Source organism: Phyllostomus hastatus, unplaced genomic scaffold (assembly GCF_019186645.2).
Source record: "Phyllostomus hastatus isolate PE091 unplaced genomic scaffold, TTU_PhHast_1.1 phas_contig_34, whole genome shotgun sequence".
Classification (NCBI taxonomy): Eukaryota; Metazoa; Chordata; class Mammalia; order Chiroptera; family Phyllostomidae; genus Phyllostomus; species Phyllostomus hastatus.
In genome coordinates, this window is record NW_025333857.1 from 24086960 (window position 1) to 24100343 (window position 13384).

General features: G+C 36.4%; 1 protein-coding gene across 1 annotated transcript in view; it reads left to right on the plus strand.

The window, feature by feature from the left end:
• Positions 1–13384, plus strand: part of KIAA2026 (KIAA2026 ortholog) — a 131494-nt gene that overhangs the window by 28796 nt on the left and 89314 nt on the right. The window lies entirely within an intron of this gene.

Consider the following 13384-nt stretch of genomic DNA (forward strand, 5'->3'; position numbering starts at 1 on the left):
CTGGTGATGGGCAGTTTCATCACAACAATGTACCAGCTCATGCATCATGTCTTCTGCACAGTTTTTTGGTGAAATATCAAGTCACCCAGGTGACTCAGCCCCCCTTACAGCCCATAATTTGGTGCCCTGCGACTTCTGGCTTTTCCCAAAACTAAAATCACCTTTGAAAGGGAAGAGATTTCAGATCGATGAGATTCAGGAAAATACGATGGGGCAGCTGGTGGCAATTGAGAGAACTGTATGAGGTTCCAAGAGGCATATTGTCCTAATCTGTCTTCAATAAATGTCTCTCTTTTTCATAGTATATGGCTGGACACTTTCTGGACAGACCTTGCATGTACATATCTGTTTGCTTTTTGTTTTTTTATTTATTTGTATTTTTGGTTCTTTTATTTTTAATTATATTTTTACTGATTATGCTATTACAGTTGTCCTGACATTTCTGCCTTTGCCCCTTCCACCCAGCACCTCCCCCCCAACTCCCTCAGGCAATCCTCTACCCTTGTTCATGTGTATGGGTCATGTGTGTAAGTTCTTTGGCTACTCTATTTCCTGTACCGTACTTTACATCCCGGTGGCTGTTCTATAACTACCTCTTTGTATTTCTTAACCCCCTTACCTTTTCACTCATTCTCCCCCACCCCTCCCATCTGGCAACCTTCTGGTAACTAATTTCTTTCCTCTTGCTTTTAACAGTCTTTCCTTATCTTTAACCTTTGGCCTTTTAATTATGATGTCCCTTGGAGTGGGTCTCTTTGCATCCATCATTACTTGGATTCTCTGCACCTCCTGCACATGTATGTCTATTTCCTTCACCAAATTAGGGAAGTTTTGTTTCACTATTTTTTCAGCTACATTTCCAATTTCTTTCTCTCCTCCTTTTGGCTCCCCTATGAGGCAAATGCTGTACCTTTTAAAGTTTTCCTAGAAGCTCTTTAAACTATCCTCATTTTTTTGGAATCGTTTTACTTCTTGTTTTGCATTGTTAATTTTTAGTTCCTTATGTTCCAAATCATTCATGTGATTCTTGGCTTCATCCATTCTACTGTTGTTTCCCTGTAAATTGTTCTTTATTTCAATTAGTGTATCCTTCATTTCTGAATGGGTCTTTTTTATGCTGCTGAGGTCCATATTAAGTTCCTAGAGCATCCTTATAACCAGTGTTTTGAACTCTGCATTGATAGATCACTATCTCCATTTCATTTAGCCCTTTTTCTGGAGTTTTGATCTGTTGTTTCATTTTGGCCATATTTCTTTGTCTCCTCCTTTAGGCAGCCTCCCTGTGTTTGTTTTTATGTATTAGGTAGAGCTTTTTTCACTCTGTGTCTTGGGAGTGTGGCCTAATGCGGTAGGTGTCCTATAGGGTCCAGTAGCACAGCCTCCCCTATCACCCAGCCTGAGTATTCAAGGTGTGCCCTTTGTGTGGGCTGAGTATACCCTCCTCTTGTAGTTGAGCCTTGGTTGCTGTTAGAAGATCAGTGGGAGGGATTTAAACAAGCCAGTCAGCTGCAAGGACTGGCTGTGACCACTGACCACCAACATCCACCCTCTGTGGAGGATGAGCTATACAGGGGCAAGGTGATGGTGCTCTGACATGGTCTGTAGTTGTCCACTGGGTGCACTGTCCCTGGGGTTTCCAAGACAGTTCAGGCCAAGGCCAGCCTCCACCTGTGTTTTGCCCAGGACACCCTGCCTGAACTATAAAGCAATCTGAGATGGCTGCTACTTGAGCTGGGCTTGGAGATTCCCAGGTGAAGCCAAACTGTGACTCTAGCCCAGCTGCTGCTAGGACTCACTGAACCCAGCTGTTGCTTGTTTGATGGGATTTAGGAGCCAAGACCAGCCATTCTTATAGAAAAGCAGCTTGGTTGTGCCTGTAAGTTGAGTAGCTTAGAGCATCTGTAGATCCCCAAGGTGGGTCACACAGTATTAGCCAAGTTGTTGGAGTCTCATATATGGAACCAGCCTACTGGCTCTATGGGCTCCAGGGCTCATCAAAGGGACAATGGCATCTGCTCGCCCTAATGCCAGACACTTCAGTCTCTCCCTGTATACCACTGGTGCCCTTCAAGCTGCCACCCTGGTGCAGGAGCTCAGTGAGAGTGAGTCTGAATAGATGATTCCATGTGTAGGTTCTTTAAGAGGAACCACTTGGGTTCCAGCAGTTTCTTCCACCAACTCAGTCCCCACTGGTTTTTGCAGCCAGAAGTTTTGGGCACTTCTTTCTGGAATTGGTATCCTGGGCTGGGGAGCCTGGTGTGGGTCTGGGACTCCTTGTTCCCAAGATATCCTTCCCTAATTTTTATCCACTTTAGCGTGGGATCAGCCTGTTCCACGTCTGCATCCCTCCTGCCTATCTGGATGGATGTGGTTTCTTTAATCCTGTAGTTGTCAGACTAAATTCATCTCGATTTTGTAGTCATCAGACTTCCATTCAGCTCGATTTCTTAGATTCCTCAATGATGGTTGTTCCATAGTTTAGCTGTAATTTTGATGTGGTTGTGTGAGCCATGTCTACCTACACTGCCATCTTGACAGGAAGTCCTCCTTCACCTTTTCACCCAACCCCCTAACCTCTGTTTCTTCTAGAGCTGTCAGTACGTTCTTTGTCTCTCATTCTTTTTGTATATATTTTTACTAGCATGTAAGCTTAATGAGGTCAGGAATCTTGCCCGTAAGTGTTGATGCCAATACCTAAAGTAGTACTGAATGAAGGAATAAGTGAGTGAATGAACAAAGGAATGGGATTGTCTGATACTTGTTTTGGTCAAGGAGTAAGATTGAAATCCAGCTTTGCTTTTTTCTCATGACCAGCCAGTTTTCACAGTGTCACTTTTCTTTATTGATATTATTTACCATTTTTATAATACATTAATTTTCTGCTGTATTTGTACCTTTTTTTTCTCTTCTTGTTCCTTACTCTCCACTCACCTCATGTCACCCTCACCACTCAGCTAATGTCCTCGGGGCCCCATTGCTCAGGTTTAGCCTCACTCCACACCTCAGACAGGTCCCCACTGATTGCTGGCCTTGCTTCACTTCATGCCTACCTGGTTGCCTGCTCAGTTGTGTCCAAGAGGCTCATCCTGGCCCCGTTTATTTGGATCTATTTTTGAACTCGCTCCCCTCAGCTATTGGTATGTCTCACTGTTCATCTTCTGGTATTAAACTTCTGTAATACTGTAACTATAAAATCCATTTATTATCTGGTAGGCTGAGTCCTCATCAAATAATTTTTATTTCTTGTAATTTTCCAGAAATAAAATGTTTACATATTTGTTTTTCCATGATACTTTTTAATAGTATAATATACATTTTAATAATATATTTTTTAATAGTACAGTGGAATCAACATTTGCAGCACCAGTGTTTTGGTCATTTGGCATAAGAAATATGTGAGAGAACAATAGAAATTAGTGGCTTGTGAGAATAAAAATTACATTCTTTACATTCTGTGGGCACTATAATGGCAACTTGCCACCTAACTTCAATTATGTCTTCAGCTCTTGTAGGGATCTGTGCATCTCTTTGTTATGACCTGTTTTTTTTAGATAGGCAGGGGAGAAATTCACCTTAGCTTTCCTGTCTTTTCTTTTTTGTGCAATTGTCTGAGTCTGAAAGTGTTCTGAATTTGAAGTGTTTTACCTTAATGCCTCATCAGTACTTGGCAGACATTTAGAGGAGTTAGCCAAGAACAGGAAGCCAAGTATCTACCTGCCTATGTTGTAGACTTGTCACAACTTTAGCATCTTCTATGGAACATGAATATACTGGGTTGTATGAGAGTTAGTGACCTAGGAAGCCTTCTGTCCTGCTGTTAGCGAGAACTCATGATTGCCTCTGGATGAAGAATAGCTGTCATGGCACTAAGATGTTTAGCAGAGCAGTCCTAACTTATTAAAAATGTTCATCAAAGTTGTTGAGGTTGGACTAAAGAAAGAAATTAAGGAAGACACAAATAAATGGAAGCATATACCATGTTCATGGATTGGAAGAATTAACATCATCAAAATGTCTATACTACCCAAAGCGATTTATAGATTCAGTGCAATCCCTATCAAAATACCAATGATGTATTTCACAGATATAGAACAAACACTTCAAAAATTTATTTAGAACCATAAACAACCCTGAATTGCTGCAGCAATTTTAAAAAAGAAGAACAAAGTAGATGGGATTACTATACCTACATCAAACTATATTCCAAGGCCACAGTAATGGAAACAGTCTGGTACTGGCATAAGAACAGACATATAGATCAATGGAATAGAAAAGAGAGCCCAGAAATAAATGTAAGTCTCTATGGTTAATTAATATTCAACAAAGTGGGCAGAAACATAAAATGGAATCAAAATAGCCTCTTCAACAAATGGTGTTGTAGCTGACATCTGGACAGCTACATGAAAAAAATGAAACTCAACCACCACCTTACACCTTACACAAAAATAAACTCAAAATGGATAAAAGACTTAACTATAAATCGTGACACCATAAGAGGAGAAGTCATGACACCTAGAGGAGAAGATAGGCAGGAAAATCTCAGATATTCCATGCAGCAATATTTTCACGTATATGTCCCCTAGAGCGCAAGAGACATAAAGGAAATAAACAAATGGGACTTCATCAAAATAAAAAGCTTCTGCACAGCTGAAGAAAACATTAGCAAAATGAAAAGGGAACCAACTATATGGGAAAATATATTTGCCAGTGATATGTTGGACAAGGGTTTGATCTCCAAAATATATAAAGAACTCACACAACTCAACACCAGGAAGATAAACAATCCAATTAAAAAATGGTCAAAGGACCTGAACAGACACTTCTCCAAGGACATACAGAGGGCCTAGAGACATATGAAAAGATGCTCAGCATCACTAGCCATCAGAGAGATGCAAATTAAAACCACAATGAGATATCACTTCACACCGATCAGAATGGCCATCATAAACAAATCAACAAACAAGAAGTGCTGGTAGGATTGTGGAGAAAAGGGAACCCTAGTACACTGTTGGTGGGAATGCAAACTGGTGCAACCACTGTGGAAAACAATATGGAATTTCCTCTAAAAACTAAAAATGGACTTGCCTTTTGACTCAGCGATTCCACTGCTGCGTTTATACCCTAAGAATCCTGAAACACTAATTCAGAAGAACCTATGCTCCCCAATGTTCACAGCACCACATACAATAGCCAAGTGCTGGAAGCAGCCTAGGTGCCCATCGGTAGATGAATGGGTCAAAAAACTATGGTATATTTACACAATGGAATACTGCACAGCAGAAAGAAAGAAGGAGCTTCTACCTTTCGTGATAACATAGATGGAACTGGAAAGTATTACGCTAAGTGAAGTAAGCCAGGCGGTAAAAGACAAATACCATTATGATCTCACCTATAAGTGGAACCTGATTAACAAAAGAAGCCAGCAAGCAGCCAGAGACATGAAATCGACAACAAACTGACAGTAACCAGAAGGGAAGGGAGAGACAAATAATGTGGGAAAGAAGAGAAAGGGAGATAAATAAACATGTATGAGGGATACATGGATAGATCTAAGGGGGGTTTGGATTGAGGGTGGGAGATGAGCATGGGTAGGGCCGGGGAAAGTGGTGGTAGGAAAATGGAGACAACTGTATTTGAACATCAATAAAAAAATAAAAAAAGAATAGTTGTTGAGGTTGGTAAAGCACTTTTAAAATACCATTTCAATGTATCTAAGAACTTAACATTTACCTTTGTGTCTTCCTTTAATTAAAAAGACAAAATCAAGAAATGGAAATTTATTCTAAGCAAAATGTTTGGTTTTTAAAAAATTAGTTATGGTCTTCAGTTGTTCTTTTGGGACTTGTCATTTATTCGGTGCCACTTCAGATGGGAACAAAGGCCTGGAAAGGCTTAACTTATCAGGATCTTTGCAATTAATTCCTTATTGTAGTTGCCCTCTTTAGTTTTACCAATGAATGTCTTCCTGCTCAATCCTTGGCTTTTACTTAGTCCTTTCTCTATCTGTCTGGAGAATTAAATTGTATATGCCACTTTTAGTACTTAAAACTTTTCTCCTTTGGCATCTCTCATGCTATTCTTTTATTTTTCTTTCTATTTTTAAAAAATCCTCACCTGAGGATATGTTTTTTTTAATTGATTTTTGAGAGAGAGGGAAGGAGGAAGAGAGGGAGAGAAACATCGGTATGAGAGAGAAGTATTGATTCATTCCCTCCTGTACCCATGCCAGCTGGGGTTTGAATCACAACCTAGGTATCTAGGTATCTGACCGAGAATTGAACCCGAATCCTTTTGGTGTACAGGATGATGCTTCAACAACTGAGCCACTTGGCCATGGCAAAACTATTCTGCTTTTAAATGGCTTATGTGATTAGATCAGACCCTCTTGTTCTATTTCTTAAACTATTTCCCAACTTTTTGAGCCTTTCTCTTCTTTTACTATGTTTTTCCTTGTAACTGTGGATAATCCCTAAAGTTATGCCTTTAGGTTTTATCTCCCTATATTTATTTCTCTGGCGAAGTCATTCATTTTTATTAAAACTTGATCACTAAAATTCTGAAATCAGTACTTGAGCTTTCCCTTTGTCTTATTTTTATATTTCTATCCATAGTACTTTTCCAATTCATTGTGCAACTGTTACCTCAAAATGTTAAAAACTAAGTACATATTTCTAACCCAGGTCTTCTTTCAAATTTTTCTTTTCATCTTTCACATTTTTTCCCAGTGGTCACTATTGTTTCAGCCTAAGTATATGAAAGTCATCTGTGATTTTTATATTTCCGATTCAGTGTATACAGATTGTCCCATTGTTCATTGCTGAATCCCTGCTACTCATTTATGTTTTGAATGAATTAATTTGAATAATGTGAATGAATATTTTTCTTAATTAGTATTTATTTTTCTTTTCTACTGATTCTAAACAGCTCTTTCTGCAAAGTCCTGTTTTAAGTTCTTGACAAAAGAGTAATTAGATAGTATAGAGACACTGAATTAAGAAGAACTGAAAAATATCATAACTAGGAGATAATTTGTGAAGACTGATTTCATGCAAATACCAGATTAACATGTGAGCGAAAGTTGAAATGGACCAGCAGTTTAGACTGTGACTCTTTTCAGGGGTAATGGTTTGTTGTTAATATAAACTTTGATATGTTTGTATGCTGAAGGTAACTAGCAGGTTTAGGTTGAAGATGCAGAAGATAATTAATGAAATACAAATTCTGAAAACCTATATAGTGGGATCAATTTTTGATCAGAGGATGAGAGGTACATTTTTCACAGCATCTGCAAGTTGCATTTAGATAATTTTGTTTGGATTCGGATAATTTGGTTTTGTGAGAAACAGGAAGTTAGTGGAGCCTCTTACTTAAAAAAAGTCATTTTCTCTGTGAAATAAGCCATGGGCAGAGTCAGCTGCCAACTGACAGTGAATAGTGGGGTAAAAATTTTAAATGGTGATGGCATTTGCAAATGGGAACTAGACTTATGGGGGGATAACTTTGTAAGTTATATAAATGTGTAACCCATGTGTTGTTCACCTGAACTAATATAATATTAAATGTTAATTATAATTGAAATAATGATGGCATTTGATATTTTTGTTATGGTAAACCAATAAGGGAGTTGACTTCGTTCCAAGAAGCCATCTTAGGGTTGAGCCCAGTGTAGATTGCAGGTAGACAACACAGACTTCAAGGTGGAACTTTTCCTGCAGTGCTTAGTAGTGGAAGTATAGGAGTGAAGGAGCTTTTCTGGCTGAGATGCACAAGAGGGGTTGGGTGCCTGAGCCAGAAAGATAATTGGTTGAAGGAAATAAGAGAAGAAGTCAGTCATATACAAATGATGAGTCCCAACTAGTTATCTATGTGAATAGCTCAAAGAGGCTGAATTATGTTAGAGCAAATGAAGGAATCAAACAAGGAACTAGAGCTCTGGATGAAGATGAGTTAAAAATACAGGAACAATAGAGAAACAACTGGGAGAAAAGAAGGTAAAGAGGGTCAATTAGGAAATAAATTTACTCGTCTGTGATAAATGCTTTTTTGGTTAAGTGTGAAGACTTCCTTTTAGCAGAAACTCTTTTGGGTATCCAATATATAGTTGGAGATGAAAGCAGTGGTCCCCAAACTTTTATGATCTGACTTCTAACCAGAAATATTTTTAATATGTACTTAAAATATATGTATATTTTTATAAATCATGTATATTATTTATATACTATTATGTTTTATATATGGCAGAACATTCTAAGATGATAAACTTGATACTTAAAATGTGAGATTAAGCATATTTTAAGTAATTTTAAAACAATATTACAAAAAGTTATTTTTGGTGAGTGCATTATGATATTTCATTCATTTTGAAAATCTTCATTTAATACTTGGCTGTAGAGCTATTGAAAGGCATGTCTTAAGTTAGATTTATTTTGGTACTTGGTCTTAATGACTTATAGTAAAGGGTTTATAAAGATACAGAAATCCAGATGGAAGGCGGGCATTGCAGGTGGGGCAGACTACATCATGAAACTTATCTACCAAACATGCAAAAGTTTTTGCTGAAATTTACCAGTAAAAGTTCTGTCTTCCCAAATTTTAATCAGTTGCTCTGGAAAACTAGTACTAAGGTTCTGTTGTGCTGCATAATCTTCATTTACCCCTTGAAGTCCATTCTCCACCCTGTGCACTGTGTTCCAGGAGGCTGATTTCTAGGGACTGCCTCAATTGGTCTGCCTTATCCTCTGGCTTCTGATTGGGGTCAGTCACTGACAGAAGGATAGGGAGATAGGGATATTCTAACAGCTTTCTCTTTGCTAGACTGCAGGTTGTCGGCAAGTGCTCCATCATTGTGTGGCCCTCTTTTACGATTACAGCTCTTCTAGTTCCAGTAACTCTTGCCTCTTCTTTTTCTTTTTGGGTCTAGAGTGATGATAGCTCTTTGACTAACTGAGGAGCATTTCACCATCTCTTCCTAGTTTACCTTGATCTTGCCCACACATTGGTAAACAATGTTTCCATTAAACATCACCTCATTTTTGGTATTCTCTCTTACCAATATGCTGAGGGCTATAGTTTTACTTTAATATTTTTAAGTAATGGATTAAAAAATAACTGAAACTCTTTAAAATATTTTTGAGCAGATTAGATAATTCTGTTTCCAAGTTTTAATTGTGTAGATACAATTTTTCTAAGTGACACATATACATTGTTTTGATAACAGTGAAAAAAATCACATAATAGTGTAAACTTTTCTAAACATCTGTTTTTACTAGGGAGCCAATGGTTAGTTTATATATTAACCATAAGTAAAGCTTAATATCAATTCGCTTCCTTCTTCATACTTATTTTATTAATTTTAAACAGAATTGAGTCTCAGAATTCTGAAACTTGGAATGTATTAACAACATAGAAAAGACCTTTCATGCTTTGTGGGGAGAAAAACTATAAAACTCAGTGAATCAGTCATAATTGTTGCTTAGCTTTTGCTTATAATTAGCAATGTTATTTTCAAACTATTACCAGACTGACTCCATTAAACAATTTTCCTAATAGGCAGGAAAAAGAACTTGAATTTTAAAAAGTGAGTTATTTTAGTGTATTATTTGATCATTGATTTATTATCTGACATTTTATTTGAAGGTAAGATGTACTTTTATGTTATTGCATTTTATTACCTGATAAATGAAATATAAGTATTTGGTTACAGATCTTTAATCAGGATTTTTTTTTTTTTACTGTGGACAAAATAGGTGATCAGAATTCTTCAAATTTAATAATGTGTGTAAATTTAAAATGATAAACAATTTGGCTTGTATTCTTCCAATTACCCATCTATGTCTCTCACACTCGTATACCTGCAAACACACAAGACTCTGAAGATACAGCCATTAATTAAACAGTCTTTGTGCCCCTGGAATTTTCACTCTGGTGGGGAGGTTTGATTACCAAATAGATAACTATAGAATGTAATGTAGTGATAAGTAATGTGAAGAAAAATAAATTGGGGTAAAATAGAGAGTGATGGCGGGTCCTATACTAGTTATGGTGCTCAGGGAAGTCCTCTCAGATCTGCTGGCATTTGAGCAGAATGAAGTGATAGTGCCTAACCATACAAATATCTGAGGGAAGACAGCCTTCCAGGAGGAAGATTCAGGTGCAAAGCAGATGTGGGTGTGACTGAAAATAACAAGGAGATTTTTGTGGCCAGGACACAAAGACCTAAGGGCAGAGTGGTAGAAAATGAGGTCTGGAAAGGTAGTTGAGGGTCATACCACGCTAGGTCTTGTAGGCCATCAGAATTTTGGATTATATTTTAAGTGTAACTGGAAGGCCTTGAAAGAGACAGAGCAGGGGAATAACTCGATCTGGTTACCTTTTAAGAGGATTACCTGGATTGCTGCATGCAGAATAGACTGTACGTAGATTAGAGCAGAAACCAGGAAATGTGTCATGAAGAGATTACAGTAGTCTAGGTGAGAACTTGAACTCGTGCATGTATACAGACACACTACTCAGTGCCATATGTATGTTTACATATATACTTGTATGTGTTGCCTCAAAAGTTTGTTTAGTTTTTTTCATACAATGGCCCTACTTGTGCTTAGTTGTCTTTACCTTTATTTAAAACAATTTCATTATATTACAGCAGCTGTCATTATCAGTGTGCACTTAAAAAAATCAAAATTGGTGAATTTTTGTGCAGCCATTTTAATATTGAAGATGGAAGAAGATATGTAAGATTTTTGGCATATTTTTTTATTTTTTCAAGAAAGGTAAAAACAACTGAGATGCAAAAAAAGATTTGTGCAGTGATAGGAAAGGTGCTGTGACTGATCAAACGTGTCAAAAGTAGTTTGTGAAGTTTCTTGCTATTATTGACATATTGGCCAAATAATTCTTTGCTGTGCCACTGTCTTATGCTTTGGAAGATGTTTAGCAGCACCTTCTGGCCTCTACCCACTAGGAACCAATAGTGGAAGATAGCTGACATAACTCAAAATACCCAGATCAATAAAGTTATTGGTGAATATAAAATATGAGTCTTTTATTTTACAGAAAAAACTAAATGGACTTTTTGGCCAACCCAAGAATTCATTTTGTGTAAAAAATATATATATATTTTGGCCCTAGCCGATGTGGCTCAGTGGATTGAGTATCGACCTGCGAACCAAAGCATGGCAGGTTCACTTCCCAGTCCAGGGCACATACCTGGGTTTTGGGCCAGGTCCCCAGTAGGGGGCTCGAGAGTGGCAACCACACATTGATGTTTCTCTAAATCCTCTCTTTCTCCCTCCCTTCTCTTCTCTAAAAATAAATGAATAAATTCTTCTAAAACTTTTTAAAATACATTTTGTTTAGAAACTTTATTTTACATTTCAGCATAGTTACATGGACATCTTTTATAGTGAGCATATAGAGGTTTACCTAATTTCTTATACTGGATGGATGCTATTTCATATTGTGGGTATATTACCTTAGTTAATTTTTCTTGCGTCAAAAGACATTAGTGCTTTCAAGTTCTTTTTTAATAACAAACAATACTGTGTATGTGTGTGTTTTTATTGCTTATAGTTTGAGGATGCAGCTGTAGGGTAAATTCCTGGAAGCATAACGGGTAAAATGATATATGCAAGTTAAATCTTAATGATTATCACTAAATTGACTTCTAAAAAGGCCGTACCAATTTTACACACCCACTAATATATGAGAATTTTTATTTCCTTGTTCCAGCACTGAGTAATATCAGTCTTTTAATCCTTACTTGTTGATGTGAAACTGTTTTTTCTTTTTAATTATGAGTAAGTATCAAAGCATAAAGTTTTAATTTCTGATAAGTAATAAAGGATATTAATTTCTCTTAGTCTTTGTTCTGAGGAAATACTGTTGAAAAAAGTAGCTTATAATTTCATCTTCTCTACTTGTAAGACTGAATGAAATTAAATGGTAAAATTGAGTTTCTGATTTTTTATATAACAATTTACCCATGTGACTTTCTCTTTCAACTCTCCTCATCTGCAATGCTCTGCATACACTGTGACCTCTAAGAAAGTCATCATTTTTCAGTATATTATTAATATTCTCTTCAATTGGTGTTGATGAGGAAGTGATTAAAATTACATAGTTTACCAGTAAAAATTCTATACTAAAATGAACCCAAGTATATCCATTCAGCATCTGTTATTGCCAGTTATCTTGTTTTCCTTGGTCCCATATTCCTTACTCTCAGCCCAATTAGCCATTATACAGATGTAATGCTATTGTGCACAAAAGAACAATAGCCTGAAAAGTATGCCTAAATTAGCCCAAATTCTTCAGAATTACTGAAGCTAGTAATTCTGGAAAGCCAGTTTAAAAGTTCAGTGCCTACCTAAAGCTGAATTAGTTAAAATACTATGTCCTTGTAACAAAACACATTAATAGTGCCACAGTTCAGTAGAACCTTGCCATCATACCATTTGTGGGACCTAGATGGCCTGAGAGTAAGATTGTTACAAAGTTGTTCTAACTTAGAGTAATAAGCCAGAGTCCAAGATGGACAGAAGTCTGATTGTATTTCATGACATAAAGGTTTATGGTGAACTTTTAGCCTCTTTTATATTAAAGAAAGCCTTATAGGAAAGCAGTAAAATAGACTATAGGGTAAACTTTGAATTTTTGTAAAAATTCTTACCAGCATATTGAATGCTTACTTTTAATATTGACTTGGTTTTGCCATTGTAAAAATAATAACATACACAAAAGACCTTCAGAGACTCTGACATACTTTGCAAAGGTAGAACAACAGGTATTTTCCCTGATGCTTTTTACAGTGAACACATGTAAAGACAAATTCAAAAGTCATTTTTCAGTTTAGACTTAAAACTTTGTTTAATGTAGTATTTCTTTTTCCAGTATGAATGGTTTTAATCAGTTGTTTCAAATTTATTAAGGAGATTTATGCTTATTAAGTAAATTGCTGGGAAACTTCATCAATATCTTTAAAAATGAGGTTAGTATCTTAGTTTATTAATAATTTAGTATAGAGTAGGGAAACATTTATGGTGAGGTTGAAGAGGAAATCTAGATTCTTGGATTCTTAGAGTTAAGATTTCTAAATTTACAATTATATATTGTAATACAACTTAAAATTATATATTTTAATGCTTTATTTGTTTACAGTTTCTTCAGAGGATTTATATATCATAAATTTTCTCTCCCAAAGTCTTTTTGTGTTGTTATACATTTTCCCACACCAATGATAGGTAGTAAGAAATATATGCAGAGATGTAAAAATAAGCTACACCTAATTATGCTTATAGTAAACTTTTTCCATTAAAGAGATAGTGCTTTAATTCTTAATTTTAATGCTTCAGTTATATATTTATGTATATATATTTTAAATTTAGGG